Source organism: Ranitomeya variabilis, chromosome 1 (assembly GCF_051348905.1).
Source record: "Ranitomeya variabilis isolate aRanVar5 chromosome 1, aRanVar5.hap1, whole genome shotgun sequence".
In the NCBI taxonomy this organism is placed as follows: Eukaryota; Metazoa; Chordata; class Amphibia; order Anura; family Dendrobatidae; genus Ranitomeya; species Ranitomeya variabilis.
Window position 1 is genome coordinate 723,999,268 of NC_135232.1, and position 6,000 is coordinate 724,005,267.

Consider the following 6,000-nt stretch of genomic DNA (forward strand, 5'->3'; position numbering starts at 1 on the left):
TTTCATTTAGTTTTTCAAAGACTTTTATTATTGCCTATCATGGCACAAGTGAGGAACACATGACTATACCAGCTGTTAAAGTGAAAAGTGACGACAGATGTAGCAGTTGTTTTGATGGTGCCATACTGTTAAGAGGAGACAGTCAGCAAGTAGTATAATAGTCAGTGTCAGTTTTTACCATCAGTGTTTGGTCAGTGTAGGAAAAAAATTATTCACAAAGCTTTTTCCAATGTTCATCCCGGGCAGCACACAAACTACGTACTGATGTAATCCGCTTTCTGTCGGTGTTTTTCACGATCTTGTATGGGTAATTTTCACCCATGACCATGATTTTTTTTCAGATTTTTTTTACACATCTCTCAGTCCACATAAAAGGATTGACATGTAAAGGGCATCCTAGGCCATGATGGGTATGTGTCGTAGAAGTGACTCTTGGACGTCTGCATGGGGCCTAATGGTAATTTGTGGAATATATCTCTGATGGCCACATACAGGAGATTGATGAGAAGCTCAGTACAATACAGAGAAAAGAATAACAACACCCATCATCACAATTAGCTCACCATATCCTGTCACAAGCATTTGTTTTTGTTCTTCTCATTATTATGAGAGCAATACAAGACCGTGTACTTTACAAACTGCAAAAAGGCTAAAACTTAAAAAGTATAAAAAAATTTAATTTGTAAGACATTATCTTCAGGATAGCTCCATGCACAGCATTCTTTGGAAAAACACTAAGGCCGGGGTCACACTAAACATATGGAAAATTGGTCCGAGTCTCCCTGCCGAGAGTCGCACGAGTGTTCTCCGTATGGTCACCTGTATGTAATGCGTTTGTAAAGCGATGATGCGATTTCCTCGCACCTATGTATCTGTATGACATCCGTACGGCTTTACATTTCTCACTAATTTTCCTAATTGAATTTAATGGCTCAATGGGCTGAAATTAGGAAAATGTGTGCGTATTTCTCGCAAGTCACACTGATGGTCCGTGTGGTGTCTGATTTTTTCTTGCACAAATAGACTTGCATTGGTGAGACTCGGGCAATATACACGTACAATCGTAGCATGCTGCAATTTTACACACACGTTGAATAACCCTGAGAAAAAAAAGTTGCTGTGAGCTGCCCCATAGACTAACACTGGGCCGAGTGCTATGGGATGTTCTCTCGTATAGCACTCGTCCGTATTCTACGCTAGTGTGACCCCGGCCTAATTGCAGTTGTTTGAGCCTAACCTGGATCTACTTTGGCTCTACTTTTGCTAGCACAGCAGACAGTATCATACGGCTCAGCAGACAGTATCACACATGATAGGATTAGATACACAACTCAGCAGACAGTATCACACATGAAAGGATTAGATACACGGCTCAGCAGACAGTATCACACATGAAAGGATTAGATACACGGCTCAGCAGACAGTATCACACAGGATAGGATTAGATACACAGCTCAGCAGACAGTATCACACATGAAAGGATTAGATACACGGCTCAGCAGACAGTATCACACAGGATAGGATTAGATACACGGCTCAGCAGACAGTATCACACAGGATAGGATTAGATACACAGCTCAGCAGACAGTATCACACAGGATAGGATTAGATACACAGCTCAGCAGACAGTATCACACAGGATAGGTTTAGATACACGGCTCAGCAGACAGTATCACACAGGATAGGATTAGATACACGGCTCAGCAGACAATATCACACAGGATAGGATTAGATACACGGCTCAGCAGACAGTATCACACAGGATAGGATTAGATACACGGCTCAGCAGACAATATCACATAGGATAGGATACGATGATGACTGTACTGCATTATATATTGTTTTTCTGCCGTATGTCTTTTTTACATATTGGTCTTTTCTTCTGATGCAATAAGACCTTATCAGCCCGGGAACTTTTACAGACCTCGCACATGGTCACCTAATACTTCAATACAATCTCTGCCAAAATATACACCTTTATCTCAGTAAACTTCACCCCCCCATGGAAATTCTGTGCTGTGAAATCAGCAAAATTCCAAAACAAACCTGTGATAAGCGGCTCCTATAACCCCTCATTTCCCGAGAAATTCACCTTATAGAGCTAAAAATACCCAGAGTCAAAGTAATAACTGATCGCACGAGAGTGAAGCGTGACGCAAGAAAAACATGGACCCTACAGAAAATCAGAAGCAAAAACGTAATCTCAACTGACCAACAATTGTCATTTAGTGTCATAATAATGGCAGCAAAGCATGAAACGCTCAACAGTTTCTTAAACCTACTCAAGAAATAGGGTGAAAAAACAAAAGTAAAAAGACAAAAAAATAATATATATATATTTTTATTAATAATATTAAAATACGGATGTAAACATATGAAAGGGGAAGACCAAACAACAAAATATGCAAAACCCCAGTGCAATAATTGGAGTGGGTATATGGACACAGTCATGGACTAATATATTATCAGAGAAAAATATGTTATCAGAGAAAACCCATTACATATAGCCTACACATACATACATTTGCAAACATGCATTAGAAAATAAAGAAGGCATAGGTAATAAAGTGAAAAGGATATCCTATAACATTATAAAGTCCATACCCTGTAATTCCTGTTTCCTCCAATGCACGTTTCGCCTAGTAATGGCTTTTTCAAGGAGTCACTATGCATAAGGTGATATAACTATAGTCAGCACAGGGCCTTGATCTTAGGGGTCTCAAAAGAGCTCAAAGGCCCATAAGAGAAAACTAAAAGTATTAATACGCTGTGATGGTTGGGGGTCCATATTGTTGGTGCCCACAAGCTTCAAGTTACATGACTGTGTGTACTACCACTCTGCAAGCAGGGGACTTTGGGACCTCCGTTGTTATGATATGATCGCTGGGGGTCCCAGCTGACACACGTGGAGAGATTTCCTCATTTATCACCCATCCTGTGGGTCTTTTAACCTTTTCCCTACTCTTATGTTTAAAACCTAATCACTGCATATCGAGAACAGAAAAACTCTCATTTGTCAGATCCATCTCCTGCAAGAATTCAGCTTTTCTGTTCTGTCCTAAGAAGAGAAAAACTGATTTTAATGCAGGAGATGGTTTCCTTGAAATGCAGGACACAAATGGTGCCAGATGGATCCCACCAGAAAAAAAAAAAAAAGTACAGCATGCAATAGTTTGTAGTAGGATGATGGCAACCATGATGGAAAACCATCAGCCCCAAATATAGTCAATGGAGTGTATTGGGCGCCATTTATGTCTGAATTTATGAAGGAGATGAATCCAACACAAACGTTAGCCCACAGAACCCATTGACTATAGTGGGGTCTGTCAGTTTTCCGTCACGTTAGCCATTAACTTACTCAAAGATATCGCTTGCTGCACTAGAAGAATAAAAATGACAGATTCAGAATCAGCATCTTTTTGTCTGTAAACAAGAATTGGAGTCAATAGAAAATAATATTAAGGCCATGTGCACACGCTGCGGATTCCATTGCGGAATTTTCCGCAGCGTTTTTGATAAATCCACAGTGCAAAACCGCTGCGCTTTTTACTGCGGATTTATCGCGGTTTTTATTGTGGTTTCCGCTGCGGTTTTTCACCTGCAGTTTCCTATTGGAGCAAGTGAAAAACCGCTGCGGATTCCGCACAAAGAATTGACATGCTGCGGAATATAAACCGCTGCGTTTCCGCGCAGTTTTTTTCTGCAGCATGTGCACTGCGGATTTAATTTCCCATAGCTTTACATGGTACTGTAAACTCATGGGAAACCGCTGCGGACCTGCAGCTGCGGAAACGCTGCGGATCCGCAGCAAAATCCGCAGCGTGTGCACATACCCTTAGGGGCTGATTCATCTTTTCTTTTGTATCTTTTATTCTGGGGTAAAAATTATTCTAAAGGTGACTTTTTCTTATTTGCAGATTATTCATTATTTCATTTGCGCCTTTTCATAAGCCAACCTTACTTGGTTTGGATTTGGCATTATAGCACAGTTTCGGTTATACAGATAATTCATCACTGGCAACTTTTCAAAATGTTCAATTTTTTTATATATTTTTTTTTCTGTTAAGTTACTCCAGTCCCCTAGTGGAGAACAGAATCTTTTTTTTCTTCTTTGCACAGTTGAAGACTAACACGCAACACTTTAATGCTTATAAAAAGGTTTGCTTGACTTTTTTATACTGGAAGAATGAAAAAAACTAGAGTTAAAAAAAATATATCGTGTTTGAATTTGGCCCAATTTACCAAACAATAGTGGACCTATTTTTGAGGATTCTGGTGCAAAATCCAACAGGACAAAAAGGAAAGAGAAAAAAATGGTTTAAAAAAATGCAAATGTTTAATTGAGATTAATTAAAAGTTTCTCCACCTTCTCTATTCTATCAGTTGGTGAAAATCCGACTGCACTTGGATGTCATCCGAGTGCAAACCAATGTTTTCCACAGACCCATAGACTTGAATAGCTGAGTGCGATCCGAATATCTGAGACAACTCCTGCATCGGACATGTGCACTGCCTCATTGAATAACATGGGGACAACCACGGATAGCACTTGTCCAATTTTTGTGATCTTGTGCACGAGCCCTTAGGTGAACTCATTAGATCCCTCTCCTTTCCTGATAGTTTGTTACAATGTATGCAGGCTACTTAGCTCTGAGGATTGTCTGGGCTGGAAACCTTGTAACAAACCCTCAGCTTGACCTATTTTCAACCTCTAGATATAAGGAAGAGATAGTAGTAGTCACTGGCAGCAAGCAGAGATTATACAAATGACAAACTAAAACATTGTATATAAGATGGTTCTGTGCTTTGATTGCTACCAGAATTATAGAATATCAAGGGGTAAATGGCCTTCAAGTGATTGAGTCCCTCACAATCCATTATATTAGTTATGAATCCACCTTCGAACCGGGTTCATACATCCCCACTAAATCGGGGCCCTAATTATCCAGCGTGGATTTACAGATAACACACGATTACATTTCTTTAAACAATATGTTCTGTTTTATTTAGAAATGCCAATTCTTCAATTTCATTGTAATTAAAACCTCCATGTACCCCAAGCTTAACTCCAAGTGCGAGAGTCGCCATTGTAGAACAAGTAGTCGCTAATGACACCATCAGTGCTGTATTTCTGTAGGGTAATGGTATAATCTATAGCCACTGATGAGGGGCGATATAAAAAAAATGGGTACCCCGTGTATTAGTGACAGAATTGAAAATTCGAGAAGTTTCTATATTGGTTTGGCATTCAGCCCTCCATACAATATAAGGTAAGAAAAAATTGTAATGTGTAGCGTACCGGTATTCCTGTCACATGAGTCCGTCACCAGCGCCAGTGTCCATCCCTGCAATAGGAGTGAGAACTGTGTTAATGTGGCACTGTTGTGCTGTCCTCACACGGGACATATCCTCCTCCTCCTCCTCTCCTCCTCCAGGCTTTGTACATCTCTCTGTGATGTAAGGTGACCTCCCTCCAGTCAGATCTCACCATTCCTCCTCCCAAACCTGGGAAATTACATTAGGGACTCCGATCCAACATGGCACAAGACAAACAATACCAACTGCCTAAAAGTCATTATTTCGCTATGGTAAAACGTATACTTCTGTAATGGACTTCTGCTATCAGAAAAGCTTTTTTTTTTCCTATGTAGCAGGTGCAAAAATACTAGGGCAGGAGAGCAGTACAGAATTCGCCATCAACTTGGCTTCCCTGTAAGGACTCGTTCACATTCAGATACCAATGCACAGGGGCCTCAATGATTATTATGGGGGTCTGTTTGGTGTCAGTTTTTAGAATGGAAGAAAATGTTCTAATCACTGACTGACACAAAGCAGAACACAAACAAATCCCATAATAAGCAATGGAGCCCCTCTGCTTCCTTTCGCTTCAGAGATGGAATGCCTAGGATCAGTTTGCACATGACATATGTTTCTCTTTCTCTAAAGGGAATAGATTAGAAGGAGTCCTGGATGCAGAACTTTCTCTTCCTTAGGCCGGCG

General features: G+C 40.4%; 1 protein-coding gene across 1 annotated transcript in view; it reads right to left on the reverse strand.

Moving 5' to 3' along the window:
* The window catches only part of TC2N (tandem C2 domains, nuclear), a 40,757-nt gene extending 35,344 nt beyond the window's left edge, over positions 1-5,413 (reverse strand). The window contains exon 1 of the mRNA XM_077249277.1: positions 5,300-5,413. The gene's annotated coding sequence lies outside the window, so the exon portion shown is untranslated. The remainder of the gene's footprint in view (positions 1-5,299) is intronic.
* Between the last annotated feature and the right edge of the window lie 587 nt (positions 5,414-6,000).